Consider the following 16,693-nt stretch of genomic DNA (forward strand, 5'->3'; position numbering starts at 1 on the left):
TTAACATCATGTTTTTTCACAGATTTCTTTAATAAATAATAAGAAAAAAGTTTGTGGGAAAACATCAAAATGCAGTTATATTCATTACATTGTACATTTATTACCTACAAATGCAAATATGTTAAAATGTTAAATGTTGAATGTTAAAAGCAAAAAAACAAATCACTGTAAAATTATTAACATGAAATATTCAACTAACATTTACCAACAAGAAGCTGATGTTAGATTTTCACTCTCAGTGGGGATAGCTTAAAAGGAGCTTTTATGATAATCTAAGAATAATCTTGATTAATCAATGAAATAATTATTTTAACAAGATACTGATTATGATCATTTATTATCATTATTATCGATGTTTAATAATAATGTATTAAAGATCAGTAAGCACAAACATCTTTAAATGCAAATAAGTTCACACTAGTTTCCAGTAAAAAAGTATTTTATTGAAAGTTCACATAAAAAATACTTTAACTGTTATAATGTGATGTGTACAGAAGGCTCCAAATTTATCCACATAAAGGTACAATTGTATGATTCACATAAACGTGTTTTTCCAAAATAAAACACAGGCAGATTTAGTATGCATGAATGATAATTACAATAATGTAAAACTGTAAGGTTATCAGTATTGGATAAAAATACAAACAGTATGTGTCCAAAGTACTGTAGTTGTATAGTTTTCTAAATGTATGGTGTTCACATTCATTTACACTGTAAAATCTTGGAATGCTTTTTGAACATATCTATATAAATACGTGGGAATATCGTAAATTTAATCTTCTCATGTTTCATAGTCATCTGGTTGTTTCATAAAACCTCAGAAAGATTGTTAAAGCTTCAGGAAGTCACCTCAAATGCTAATTTTTAATTATAAGAGGCTAAAACACCTAATAGCACTGCGTTATGGAGACAATCAGAGAATCAACATAAGAGCTTATGTAAATGATTATAGACCTTAACAACTCTAGTGACAACTATACAAAATACATAAGGCATCCTTCCTTCTATTGGGGTATCTATCACCAAGATGTAAAGGGCTAATGGGTTGCTACTCCCCCAGGAAGAAGAAATGAGAAAGAAACACTCAAATGTGTGGTCAGATAATGATGTGGAAGGATATCTAATTTAATCTTGAATCTGTGGCAGAATTCACAATAGAAACATAAAAAGAAAGGACATCAATTTGCTAAATAGAAACTGTTTGACACCCATGTCCAATGAGACTACTGTACATTATGTGTCGTGATCTTGGGTTAAATGAAACACAAAACGTTTTGGGTCAGTCCATGTGTAGAATTAGAACAGAGTGGTGAATTGCAAATTGACAAAGAATGTAATCTCTTCCTCGAATAATAGAAATGTTGTGTTAGTTGTAATTTTCCTGGCACTCTCATTAGTACTGAGGGCAGGATGAATTCCAGAGTATATCAGGATATTCTATATAAACATAAATTCAGCTTGCTAATAAATTCAAACTTGGCTAAGCACAGATAGATACCAGAAACATGCCTCAGGATCTACTCCCAGATGGTTAAGGGAGTGCAAAATTAAGATTCTTGACTGGTAATCACAATCTCCAGATCTCAATCCAATAGAGCACCTGTTGTATGAACTAAAGAAAGCAGTTTACAAGCATAAACTGCACTGCTACAGGCCCGGCACCATGGGGGGGGGACAAAAGAGGGCGTCACCCACTCAACTGAAATGTCCCGCCCCCACAGTTTTGGACAAAAGGATTTTTTAACACTTTCGCTTACTTACAGTACCTTGCGCCCTAAAAAATAGTTGTACTTTGTCAATGGTCAGATAATGAGATTGTCGCTTCTTGTGCGAACTGGGGGTTAGTGTACTACTAACCCCCAGTTCGCACAAGAAGCGACAATCTCATTTCAGGTTGGATAATGTGTGGGTGGGTGGACCCCCTTGAGCTCGCATTGTAATCCATAACGTCACACGTTAGCGAATAGTGTTGTTGATAGACATCAGAAAATGGATGTATACAAAAATTAACACACGGGATCAAGTTAGCCCAACATGGGATTCTGTTTGGGCCCAACCAACTGAGTCTATCGAGTCTATCGACCACCAATTACATCTTGTGGTTGTGCATGCCATTTCGTCAGAGAACGCCATTGAAGATTTTTTCTAATACATGCAATTCATTGTCCAAGTTTCTGAGAAAGCCCTCCATAGCTGCATAGTACACCGGAGAAACTCTGAAACGGTTACTGGATCAAAGGTGGACTGGCAATTTGGAAAATGTGTCTGTGATACTGAAATTGTTTGAAACACTTACTGAGTTTTTGACAGAAATTGAAACAACCAGAACCAACAGTGCTGACGTAAAAAATGAAGCTGCCTGATTATTCAAAGCCATTACAGAACCCAACTTCAAATTTAATGCCAGTATGATTCATAAAGTCTTAGGGCTGCTCCACCCCCCCAACAAGCTGCTGCAAGCTGTATGAACTGATCTAATCACTGCTGTTCAGCTAATTCAAACTGCCTCTGATTGCATGGGAAGTTTGTGATCTGATGCTGAATTTGAAAAACTGTGGGCAAACTATAAAGGCACAGATGCAGCTCCTCAATCTGCTGCTAGTTACGGAAACATTTTGAAAATCATGCAATTTTTGCATTTGCAAAATACAATACTGATACATTTACAATTTGTCATTTATTAATGCAAAAACTACTGAATGTAATTGCATGTTGTTTAGTTTTTTATTAAATCTAGCTTTAAGTTAAATGGTATTAAGGATATTCTCTATAGCTAATGTAGATGCACTGTAGTATAAAGTGTCTCAATTAGTTAGCATGGAGGTTAAAACAAGTAATATCAACCATACACCAATCCTACAAAAATCTTTATTGAACCAAAGGTTGTGTCTTTTTTTCTCAACAACCAGGAAAGCACATCAGTACTGTATGTCATTAAAGTTTGTGATCTGTATTTGATTGCTGCTTATTTAACACCTTTCTAAATCAAAGCCTAATTTGGTTCACTTCACCTAGCACATCATCTCACGATTTTCTTAAATATTTTTAAATGCCTGGCAGGAATTAAGAATGCTCATCAACAAGCTTTTTAGATGTGTTGTTTTTAATCACTCAGTCTGTGCTCTGTCAAAGAGCAACTTTCCCACCTATTCATCTTTAATTAATAACAGACAGCTTGATAAAACTTAATTGGGGTAGCTTGCAATATTTAATCAACAGAAAAATATCTGATGTATTCAAAACTAAAAAGTTAGTGAAGTCTGTTAAAAATCTTTGTTTGGAAGCTTTACAATTTTTATTTTCTGAGCAATAGTTTTTAATAGGTCCTTGATTTTCAAAAATGGGGGGGTTGGTAAGAGTTGAAACTATTACTGTCAAAGAACAAATAAATGAAAATTATTAAAAACCAATATTAATGAACCTTCACAACATAAATTACAAATCAAAAACGGCTGGACTACTCTAGTGATTTACTGTTTCGTATGATTTTCATCTTAATCTATAAAAGCGCCACTTGTGGTGTGCTAGACTTTTAAAGCTATTATTCTACTCATCTGGCATTCCCATCCTTTGGGTTTTGTACTGTAGCCTTGCCAGGTAATTTTTAGCTTCTGTGTTTTATGTGAACTGTAGAAAATGATAGTGCTCTAAAGAGCTTTCTGAGTGACTCTTTTACTATGGTTTCATAGCATCACATAACTCATCGGGACATTTTTCAATTGTTTTGTTGTACATTCTATTTTACTGTACTGCATTTTTAACTCATTGTGAACCACTCTGACTCACACAGTAAAAATAGTGATTTCTTCAACCACATTTGCTCCAGCCTCCTGAGACCCAGCAAAAATGTTTTCTGTATTACAAAACGTCCGGTTGTTTTCATAGAGATTTTAAGCAGAAGTTTAAAAATTGGAAGTCAAAGTTTAATCCTGCCCACTTCCTTTCTCCTATGAATAAATATCTCTACTCCTGAGCTCCAATTTGCACAAATTTCCTGGTTCCCTCCCTCCACCGGATCTTCGTCCTTCCAGCTGCTCCCTGGTTCATTCCCTGCTATGTCAGGAAGGAGCCCTGTCAGCCTCAATCTTACAGTAATGGTGCCATTTCCTGCCATGTACACTGCAATGTCAAAGTTTTATTCAAATGATGTGATGTGATGTATTCAAAGAACTCCTTAAAATTTAATATCATTTAACATTCCATAACTTGCAATGTTGTCACACACTTTGCTGTCCACATGCTGTCCAAAGTACTGAATTTCAGTCACTTCAGACTTTCTTTAATATGGGATAATGAATTCAGAATGCCAATGACAAAAGAAAAACAATAAATCAGAACTGAACATCACTTCCAGTTCACAGTGGTCAATTCTCCACTTTCTTTATCTAGGTAAGCCGTCTTACTTAGTTACCTATCATAACCTGAGCTCTCTGCCTCCTCTGCTACATCAGTATTGTCCTTATCAAAAAAGATCTACATCTTAATTATCATCTTTTATTCTGTTCAAAATCACCCCAGCCTTCTACAAAATGGCATGACATGTTAGAAAGGCTTTCAGCTGTCCTTGTGTCCACTACAGAAGGCATTCATAAAAAATACTCTTTTTATTTGATGTCTATTAATACTAGTGGGCGAATACTTCCTAATCAATAGAAAGTATATAAAAATATGAAATACACTATTTTTCACTAACATTTTTTTTTTCTTCCACATAATGTGGTTGGGGAAAATTATACCAATTTGTTCACACGGGGAAAATGGAAAAAGTCACTGAAAAGCCCAGTATGTCCAAAAGACCAAAATTGTGGGTATTGAGTGTGTAGAATTGGCTGTCTTTTACCTACACTGAAAAACATATTGTCCAGTACAGAGGACAAGCTACAATGGCTGAGTCTCAGGAGCATACTGTCTACTGTAGGCCTACTGTATATTTGCATTAGCATGATGATGATTGATTTGTTATAGATCCTTCTGTTATGCTCTTGCATTATTCAGTGATGGAGATCAATAGGTTAAAAATCAATACCATTGTTCAAAACACTGCACCCTTTCCATAGAGTGCTTATTTTAAAAAAAAGAACAGAACTTGAAGGAGACCAAGATACAGAGAAAATCAAGATTTACAAGTCACAATGACATGTCAGCAAAGGAATTTCTTTCCATGATATAAAAACCATGAACACCTACCCATATTAATGCTTAAACTGAATCAACAATCTTTTGCAAAAGAAAAGCCTATAAAGTGTAATGCATTGGGTGGTTAGGTCTCTAAGTTAGACAAACTGTCAATGGCATTCTTACTTCTGGTGTCACATTTTCATCAACAGAGCCATCATGTCTAGATGATTTATGATGTTTTGAAAAATGACTGCCGGGGGAAAGAATTTAGAATTTACACTTTGTGTGGACACTGGGCTCTTCACGTGGCCTAAAATAAATCATGATATGCAGGCTCAGCTCAGATTTCATGTTTCAGCATACTGTATGTGATACATTTCTCTCCCTTTTGTTTCAGTCATACACAGTCTTTACATACAAGAAATGTCTTATGCCAGATCTCAGTATTATTATCCGGTATATATTCTTCGCTGTTGAATTTTATTCTGTCATTTTTTCTCATGAAGTTGTGATTATTGTTTCTGGATGGTGCGCATGCTTATTTGTTTGAATACTTTTTATTTCTTACATACTTTTCATGAAAGCATTCTTAACTGTAAAGAGCTTTGACAACCAACTTTTAAGGGTGCTATACAGTATAAAATAAGGTTTATTATTATACGTTTTTATTACATATTCATATATATTGTAACGCAACGGGGGTTCAGGTGGGCGCCCTTGGCGCATTAGGTCGGCCCCACTCCACCGGGGGCTCGAACCCGGGACTCCCGCGTCACTCAACAGGGACCCAGCCCGGTGAGCTAAAGAGAGATCTCTCCACAGCCCAGGGGCTGTGGTCCTGCTATCACAGGGAAGGGCGGTGATGTCACCGCTCTGGTAAGCTGGCTCTTACACAGTACCTGTCGGCCATATGCGTTACACTCTCCGCCGCTTAACCCGCCGTCCCCGGCGAAGGGCTATCCCACCCCGCTTCTGACACCAATGTAACGCAACGGGGTTCAGGTGGGCGCCCTTGGAGCATTAGGTCGACAGGTACTGTGTAAGAGCCGGCTTACCAGAGCGGTGACGTCGCCGCCCTTCCCTGTAATAGCAGGACCACAGCCCCTGGGCTGTAGAGAGATCTCTCTTTAGCTCACCGGGCTGGGTCCCTGCTGAGTGACGCGGGAGTCCCGGGTTCGAGCCCCTGACGGTGGGGGGCCGTTGCTTTACAATATATTTACTTTTTATATTGTTTATTGCTTTACTTTTTTACTTGACATACATATAACCCTGGAAATATGTGGGTTTTAACAGGCATCGAAAACTGTGAGAAGACATGCTTTTGTGGGAGAAGTTTGTGAGGTTGCTTGGAAGATGACCAGACCATATTGTTTCAAAATAGAATACTAGTTGGTAACCATTTAGATCAGTTTGAGCTAGAATTTCCGGTTAAAAAAAAAACAAAACCTCACAAAAATGATACTCCCCATCCTCACTCAGTGAACTAGAAAAGTTACTAGGTAGATCTTACTTTATCAACAGGAATTAAAATAGAAAATGGAATGTACAGTATAACAAAAGAAATAACTTCAAAATTTCTTTGCTACGGGAAGTTATTTTATTCAATCAGTAATTATATTATATATACTGTATATTATTTAATGTTTTGTTTTCATTCGAACATTTCAATTTTTTTAGACAGAGGGATGAGTGAAGTACTGTACAGAATATATAGACATGAAACGCACTACTTTAAATATATGCAGAAAAAGTTTAAGTTTTAGTAGTGCTCACCTACTGTATGAAAATAAATAAATGCTCCCAAGACATCTGTTACACTTCCCTTGATAATAGAAAGGATAGGATGGGATGCTCCTAGAGACATGTTCCATGTAGCAGGCCAAGTAGTTATAGCATGCCAACAACTTCTCAATGTGGAAATTGCTGAACAAAGTATTGAATTCAACAAAAATACTTCATCTTTATGGTGCAAGAAGATGAAAGCCAATGTATAAAGTCCTGACCACAAGCAAATACAAAGAAAAAAAAACACATCTCAATCTGTAGATGAAAAACAAATACAACTTTCCACTTTAAAATCTAGATATTAGCTTGCAGTATGCACAATTCAGTATTAATTTTATATAATGTCTTATTAGCTAATGGTATTTCTCTAAAAGAGCATGTTAACCATTGTTATTTTACATGTGATTTTTTTAAGATACAGTATGCTGTCCAGACAAATACTTCGTTGATGTTTCTGATCTCCCTAGACCTGATTTCGGCAACATAAAAATAAACAAGACTGCTATGCTGCTGGTCTGCTGGCTGTGTTATCTTTAATAGAATGTTATCCCCTTTTCTTAGTTTTGGAAAAGTCAAAAGAAATGCCTATGTGAAACCATGTCAATTTTATTTAAGTGATTCCAACCAATATACAGTAAACATTTCGATTGGATCTCAGGGTGGAATTCACTTGCTTTTTATGTCTGATTTTTTTCTCCTGGAAATAAAGATCAGATGAGCTTTATCATTTATCATTCAAGAAATCTGACACAATCATTTTGCACCTGCTACCTCCATCTGAGGAAGTCTAGTCCTAGTTTAACAAATCCTGCCTTTGGTTTTGCTCATATTGGGCAACTGTGCAAACACATTTGCCCTACTAAAACTGAAGAATAAATTAACTTCAAATGTATACCAAACAGTTTTAATCCACTGTCAATTCTCAAGTTCTTCAAATCGTTTTACACTATGGTAAAGCACTTTCTGCACAGGAAGTTAAAACCACACTCCCAAATACCACAATCATATCCTTCAGGCAAAGTTCAATACAAGAAAAAGGGCAAAATCCTTAGAATTTAGACAGAAATCATTATGAAAATAATCCAGAAATCTTTAAGCACATGTATGTCTGATGCAATGTAACTTGTTTAAAATACACGGATGAAGAGGGATTTCCAGAAAACTTGACATTGTGCCCAGTTGTCATAAAATCCTGTCCTGAGTACCATAAGGCTGTAATAGCTGGTGACTGTCTGGAGTCTCTAGGGAACATGCCACAAGACAGGTACTAAAGAGAAGGAAAATCAGGAGGTTTAAGTATTGGATATCAGTGAAGCATGACTGTACAGATTGTTCAATATAGCAGAGTTCTGTGCCTCTCCTCATTGTGTAGAGGTTAAAAGGCCCATCGTTCGGTGAAATGTATTTTTTAATACACTGGACTTCAGAACAAAGAAGTTGTCAGTGGTGTTGGGAGATGTCCCAGGGAGGGGAGGCAAAGCTAATGAATGATTTTGTATTATGACAGCAGCGATTCCTTGACTGATGGCGCAAAACTTCTTCTAATTTAAAACTGTTGTGCTTCAAAGCCTGATAGATGCCTCTGCCTGATTCTTTCCCTTCTGCTCACAAAGCAAGTATGGATTGCTAGAAAATATCTGACAGCCTGGGCCTTCTGTGAGAGGGGAAAGAGCTCTTGCTTACACCGTGACCTTTATAGCTGATGTTGCTATGTCTGCTGCAAAGAAAACCTCAACAGAGCCCTTTCCCAACTCTGGAGAATACTTAAAATCAATCAAATAAGTGTAAGTACTGCAAGCTATTGATTTCATACTGCAAGGGCCCTTTCTCCCTTCTCTTTGTCTGTCATTAAAGGGAACAGGAAATTACACAGAAATCCTTGATCTAGGGCACATTATGGACTTCACCCCTGCTGTTATCAGTCTTGGCTTGTTAGCTAACACCAGTACTAGGATACAGCTGCTTTAGTCTCTTGTCTCTGAAGATGAAACAAAGAAGTAAACAAGGAGACATGACCTTTCCTCTTAGGTTTTGTCAAGCATCTGGGTCTGCCACTTGAGCTTCTCCAGCCCATTTATCTTCTGCAATCTTATATCAATTCATTTATTGATTGATGTGAGTACTAGGCAAGCAAATTAAAATATTACAGTACACCTGCACTGTATATGCTTCAGGGATGAGCCATAGGAATGTGTTTTTCAACCTATTGATTTCTGTCAAAAATGTATTAGCAAACCATTTTAAGTTCAAAAGTGAAAGGTATTGTGATGTGTTCAGCAATTTTGAATTTAGATTCAGTATGATTACTATATTGATCCAACACTGTAAAGTTGTAAGTAGGAGTCATTATACCAGTTAAAACAAAGGAACAGTTTAATTCACCAAAATAGATAAAGTTACTATACAATCTAGAAAAGAACCTTGGCATTAAGGACGTTATGTAAGATAAAGTTAATCATCATCATCAGTAGTAGCAGTTGTAGTAAAAGTAAAGACAGAGGTAAATTTTAAAATAAATTGATTTATACTCATCTCCCATCTCCCATGCCTGTAATATATTAGAGTTCCTAACTTTAGCAGTGTGTCCAGTTTAACAACTTTCTAAAAATCACAGCAAAACAGGAATAATTGGAACATAACATTATTTAGCTGAACGTGTCTAAGACCATTGCATCTCAGAACATATGCAATTTGCCACAACAGTTCAACTAATTGTTTGCTGTTCAGAGTAAAAATAATGAGCAAGTGGGAGCCAAAAATATTTTTTTCTTTACATTGCTTTTAGCTATCGTTTGTGCCTCCCCAAACAATGAACTCTTTGATTGGTAAAGTTTCTTTTTTTATTTAACAGAGCAGCTGTGGAATAGCGACAGAATGCTTTGTTCAACTGTCCAAGGATTATGTTTCTCTTCAAATGCTTTTTTTTCCTCTCTTGTTTGTGCAGCTGCAACCTTACTGATTTTAGATGGCTTTTGAGGGTGAGTGGTCACATTTATTAGCATGAAATACTGCACACACCAATTTCATGGCTGGATATTGCTAGGAGCCTACTGCCACCTGACTTTGTCAGTAATATGATGACCTTCATGAAACAGGTAAGTTTCTCCGTGCTAGGCAAGAGCTGTTCATTTCCCAGACAAACAGTCTTGGACTGGACATAGACATGAATAATTTCCTTGGTAAGTACTGTATGTTTTTGGTGGTTATTATTTGATGGTACAGTATGTTTGCCTCATACAGTAAATAGTTATTGCAGGCAGTTTGGACAAATTTGTAATGGGATGAAATATTGTTCTACATTTTGATATTAAGATCTGTGCAGAATGTTTTAATTTACCTAAGTTCACTGCAGGCGATATAAAAGAAAAGCAGTAAAGTGATTATAGGTCATTTACTCTCGAAAATTGATTGACCTCATTGATTGACTGGCTGGTTGATACAAGAATAATGTAACTACCTAGATTAAAGTACCTTTTATACCTTTATGTAATCCAGACAACATCTTGATGGGATAGAAGTATTCTCTTGAAGTTCTTTACAATAAAGTATTGATTAATATAAATTTCATTCCCCTTTAGAAATCAATATCCTCATCTCTCATCTCTCTCTAGGTAAAGGCTAGAAACAAACAAATAATTTGTACATATTTTCAACACTAATATTTTCTATTCATAGATAGATGGTACAGAAGACAACACAAGCTTTATAAATAGCAAATCATTTTATATAACAGCCCAGTATCACAAAAAAAATAAATCTGCTAAACTCAGTTGACAAAAGGAGGTGCAGTATACCATTCGTAACAGCTGGTATCTCTGCTTTTAGTATATTTAATGGGCCACTGACCATTAGGTAACCCATTTAATAAAATACATTGAAACCCTGAGCTTTACATCCTTAGCTTTCCTCCTCTTTTATGTTTCAGTGAGCCTGATACACTGATACAAACTGTCAGCCTCCACCTTAGGAGAGCATGCTGCCAGTCCAACACAGCAAAATTACATCCCCACTTAACGAATAAATACTTTCTATCAAACCACAAGCTATGATTCATTTATTACCAGGTTTTAGAGGGAATCTTGGGGAATGTGATATGGCATTTTATGCAGGCTAACAGCCTCACATAAGGTCTCTATCCCGAAGGAGGGAAAATTTAGCTGTCAAATCACTTTGGAACTCTATTTTTATTTTATTTTTCCCTTTGTAACAAGCTGACACTAGCATTGTTAGAGCAGCAGGTCATGGATTACAGGGATGGAGTTTCAATTATAGCTGTAGTACCTATATCTCTAAGGCTACTCATTCCTTATGCAACATTTTGGGACTGTAAGCGACTGGTAGACTGGACTCTACCAGGATTCAGTTTTGATTCTATTTTCGTTGTCATCTTTCTTTAGAATTTGTGTAAAAAAATAACTTTTTATTTTACTGGGATCTCTATCATATACCAGAGAGTTGTGGATTGAAGTCACCAATCTGAATACCAAATTCATTGTCGAATAATTTACACCAATGAATCCAAACCACCAGGTGCTAAGAATGGGTACCACAGTTTACTAAAGTTTTAACATGCTGTGCTCTAGCATCCCGTCAAGATAGAGTCCTGTTCTCTCAAAGTGCATAACAATAGACACATTAGGCTTAATTCAGGAGCTGAAACATGAAAGAGAGAAAAAGTTACAGATGTTTCTATTAAAAAACCTCAGCGCCTGTCACTAGACGGAGCATGTTTTCCTTTTTTCACTATGGCAAGTACCAAGACTGAATAGAAAACATTTAAACAAGAAAAACAAACAGTTATGGAATCTTTTCAGACTAAATACAAAAGAAAAAATCTAGACATCAAAATATTGATTCTGCCATGTAGAATAATTATGTTAAATTGCATAATTCAACCATCTGGTTGAGTCCTTTATTGTCCTTGCATAAAGGAAACATAGAGTTCCTCTGTCTAAAAATCATAAAGTATGATTAGACATTTTATAACACTGCCCAAATGCAGTTGCAGCCAAGAGCTCTGTTCAGCCACAACAGTAGGAATGGTCAATCATGTGAACAATCACACCACGGGGTAATAAATGGGAAACAGGAGGAAAAGAAACACTTCTGAAATATACTGTAGCAATCAGGAAAAAAAACAAAGCATTATGGTGGGAAAGAGACAGCCAACCATCTTGGTTTTTGTATTATGATTTACATATACAGTATGATTTCCTTCACCTGTTTTTTTATCGATAGCCCAATAGTTACTGAGGAATTATACTTGGTACCTGTTTAGGTTTATTGAAGTGATCAGTGTCTCTGGGCCATTGCTATTTTTTATGTTCCTCAGCTCCCTGTTAAGGGCTCTCCCAAATCCAAAGTGATAATATTAAAATTTTCTTGACATAGATCCAGTATGCTAGTGGCTAGGTATGGTACACTTATTCCAAAAGCACATATCAAAATTAAAGTCAGTAAGGCATGTTATAGCTTCATTATATTCGTGAATGTTTTCTTCAGACAGACAAAGAGTGACATTACGATTCCAGAGTGTGGACAACATGTCATATATAATATTGCAAGGTCTGTATTATATCTGTCTATTTTTTATGAACTGACTGCTTGCTGTAAGTGTCGTTTGGTGCAAAATACTGTCAGACCTCTTCTACACATGTGAATTTGGCATGCCACAATAACCCTTTTTTAAAAGATGTGAACATGGAACACTGCTATCACACTGTATGCCCACTCACCATTTATTATTATAATATACTGAAGTGCATTTTAAATGTTCCAATTAACTTTACAAAAATGAATCCCTTCAAGGTATGACATGTTCCTTGTGAGCAAGATTGCATCACATTGTCCACTGAATCCAAGCCAAAGATAATCATTAGAAAAGTTTACACTTTGGCAAATTCTTTGGGGTTTTTGCTAAAGAGATGCTGTGTAAAGCTATTGTACCACCTAGTAACTGCAATCCATTAGCAGACCCATATTTATGGTTTCCTCTTTATCAAAGGAGGAAGTGACAAACACATCATTTTTAAGAAAGTGCATAACCAGAAATGATGGTAATGAGGGTTGAAAATACGTTTAAAATAAGAACATTCGAAAATTCTAGAATTTACTTTAAGTAATTTCTAAAGCTGAAAAAGCTTAAAAGCTCTATCCTGATGTGGCTGAGAGTAGTGAAGAACTGTGACACAAGAGGGAGGCTCTCTAATGCTCATGTTCAAAAGTTGCACAAAGTAAATTATACATGTGTTGCATTGCATAAATAAAATGTTAAAGGGCTTCTGTAGTGAAGCCTGGTTTGTTTTTGACTAAACTGTGCATATCTGAGCCCAAAGAAATACCAACGTACTAATATTTATAGACACCACTTAAACCTAAAAGTATCAACATGATACATCCCATGCTCTTTTCAAAATATAAACTTGGGTTAGCAAAAATAATAAAAATGCAGATATGAAAACTATGTGACCAACACTGTCAAAATCCCATTGGTGCTGGTAGAATCGTATATCATTCCAAAAACCCAGCTGTTAGCCTTTGTGAAAGATTAATTATCTAAACCACTTAAGACAGCACTAATTTGCATCTAATACTGTATTCTGTGTTTGAAGATTTGAAAGCTTTTAATTCCTGCAGTCTTCATACAATGCGTCTGTCATTTTTAAATGATTTTTTTCATCCTACACAAATATGAAGTGTGACATCTAGTGGTGTTCAAAGAAAAACAAATATTATAGATATTGCATGTTGTGTATTAGTGCAGCTATAGTCATGCCATTTTCCATTATGTTCTCTAAAGATTTTGGATTAATGTAAATCACTATGCATATAAGAGTATACTGTACAAACATTTAGATAAGCAAGTGCCAAATAAGGCATGTTTCAAGTAAAAGCACTAATATTCCACTTCATATTTAATTTTCCTTGACAACTTCCTATTCACTGCCAGAACATGCACAAAAAAAAGTTAAATTCAAAACTGAAAACCCAAGGGATTGCAGCTCTGGTTCTGCAGATATTTGTCACAAAAAGAATATGTTCTTATTTTTATCAGTGAATGTTAACACTGGGCTCAATGTATGTCTTTCATTGTTTAAAAACATGCAAGTACAAGCTCTTCTTAAGGAAATATACTGTAGTTTCATCCATACTACTGTATATTGATACTGTTCTGAGAGCCATACAAACTAAACCCAGCCTGCTAGATGCTCTTTCACCTCCTCAGGCTTGCTACCTTTTTGTATCTGCTCTTCATCATTTTCAAATTTTTCCTTTCCTTAGTTTCAATACCCCACAACTGCACTATGCTGTATGCACACCATAACCCCAATTTCATGTTCATTGGATTTCTTTCATTTCCTGACAGAGAAAGCCACTTCATTACAGATCTCTCCATCTGTCGGCCGACAGAAATGTGATTTCATTCCAGCCTCAGCCAAAACAATTTACACTGGTAACAATGACATGATATACAACTTGATATATGCATTTTGAAATGCATTATATTTGATATGGGGTATCTTGGTTGGTGAATGAAATGAAAAGGAAATATTTAGCATAATAATGCAACTTCTGTTCTGAAATGTCAAGAGTAAATCAAAAGACTATACAAGAGAAAGACTCAAAAGGAAAAAAATAAGGGGTAGGATGTTTTGCTAGAATATCCTGTAATTCATGCAGCCTTTTGTAATAAAAAATGTAAAGTTTTTTATCATTAGAATGAGAGTATACAGTATATTATGGCAACAAGCTGTGGAATTTCATTTAACGTAAAATAGCAAACCTTTAGTGAAAAAGCAAGCCACCTAATTGATTTCTGATGTGGGAGAAGGACCATGTGCTTGTTTAAGAGAGACCAATAAACTTACTGTACACGATTTTTAAAATACATAAAAAGACAACACCATGAATAAAACCTTTTAATAAAGATATGTAAAATGAAAGCAAAAAGCAACACTAAAAGTGAGGATTTTTTATAATGTCAACATTAAACCCACATTATTTCTTTACCTAAACAGGATTATTTATCTAGTTATTTTACATGTAAATAAGGTCAGCCTTTGTTTGTCTGCTGCGATAATCACAGTGTACAGTATTACCTGTGCTTGGGATGTCAGCCAGCAGTTAAATAAGCTGGAGAGCTTCCAAGGACCTGGAATGGCTTCCCAGGCAGAGAAACCCCCTGTGTGTGTGTGTTTGTTGGAAGGTACAAGTCCTTCACTGTGGCAGGATGGACACAATTCTTATCGACTGGGCTACACGTGGGGCCCTGAAAGGCAGACTGAAAGAAACCCTCCTCTGCTTAAGCAACTCCTGCCTCCAAGATAGTTTAAAATGTACAGTATTGGCCAGTACAGTACCTTTCCCCTAGATTCAGTCAACTGGGCCATGAGATGCATGTTAACGCTATTGTACCAAATAAATGTTAAAATGCCTACTGTCCTTCCATTACCAGATTTTAGACTGTTCTTCTCTAAATCTCCCCATTGTGTGTTTTAAAATAATTGACAGTGTGTTCATTAAATTCGTGGGTCATGGCAGAGACACATATTCCACCAAGGCCACTGAAAGCCAAATATAGAATCCAGTTTTTATGGTGGCTCCTGTTGTCTCCAAGAAGCTTTTTGGATTAATGTTTTCTCCTTTCCTTTGCTGTTTTGTACCATGTAGACACACATATTCATACATATGCATCTGTCCTTTTGTCTTAATGCTGCGACTGACCTGATTAGAATATACTTCCAAATCCAGTGAAAGCCCTCTCATGCATGATTTATCATATCTTGACTTTGAATTTTAAGCTGTTGACATTCTTATCTGAAGTATATATAAAGTTCTATGTGAAGCATCCAATCCATTATGTTGCAGGCTGTGTAGCATGCTTAACTACACTTGGGGTGGGGATGCAAAATTACTTTCAGTGGTAAATGAAGGGTGCACAGCGCAACTGCCAGATGACTGCGTTCAAAGTGACGTTGCTTTTTGATTCTTCGATGTTGGCTCTTCCTATCATTGTGAAGCAGAATTCACCAAGCGTTGGATTGTTCACCCACTAATAGGAAATGTGAGCTGGGATTAGACCGTCGTGAGACAGGTTAGTTTTACCCTTCTTAGTTTTACCCTGCCAGGATTTAGTCAGTGTCTTGCAGGGACTTTCCCAGCCCTAAGCCACACCAACAGTTGTGAACTGAGCAAAGCCACAATCTTACCTTACAACACTGTGAGTCCTGTCACACAATGTAATCAAAGAGCAATTCAAATGAGTGACAATTTTCAAAGTGGAAAGCTCACTGCAAGTGTTTTTTTTTTACTGGGGGAGGGAAATGATCATGTTCCTGTTATAATGATTTCTAGACTTGATCTAAATCTAATTCATAGGTGCAGTGCTTCTTCAGATTGTCTTGCTTATGAATGCTAAATTAAGACAGAAGAATGTAGCTAATATTGGTTTTCTATATTATCGGACTGTTATTAGGTACTGCAGTAGTTACATTAACAGTCCCAGAAATGTACAGTATGTGGCACTGAGCACGTGGACCTCCTGGTAAACAGACGGTTTGCCTTTTATATCCACCATACAGCCCTTTGTAATGACTTTATGTGAAAGGATAAAATCATCATCATCATGGATATTGGCAATAAAAGAATCATGTAATAGACAGTTCTTCACATGTAGTAAAAAGGTTATGTTGTTTCACTTATATATTCCATAAAATAATGATCCTACACTCATGATCTCACAATACTGGAGCACATGAAGACACACTGCAGTGGGTACTTGGAGAGGAAT

General features: G+C 36.2%; 2 long non-coding RNA genes across 2 annotated transcripts in view; one reads left to right on the top strand and one right to left on the bottom strand.

Moving 5' to 3' along the window:
• LOC148658079 (uncharacterized) overlaps positions 1 to 16,693 on the bottom strand; it is a 117,097-nt gene that overhangs the window by 31,094 nt on the left and 69,310 nt on the right. The window lies entirely within an intron of this gene.
• Positions 9,873 to 16,693, top strand: part of LOC148658080 (uncharacterized) — a 43,863-nt gene continuing 37,042 nt past the window's right edge. The window contains exon 1 of the long non-coding RNA XR_015940541.1: positions 9,873 to 9,998. This is a non-coding gene — a long non-coding RNA (uncharacterized LOC148658080). The remainder of the gene's footprint in view (positions 9,999 to 16,693) is intronic.

This window comes from Lepisosteus platostomus, chromosome 7 (assembly GCF_059453375.1).
Source record: "Lepisosteus platostomus isolate fLepPlt1 chromosome 7, fLepPlt1.hap1, whole genome shotgun sequence".
Classification (NCBI taxonomy): Eukaryota; Metazoa; Chordata; class Actinopteri; order Semionotiformes; family Lepisosteidae; genus Lepisosteus; species Lepisosteus platostomus.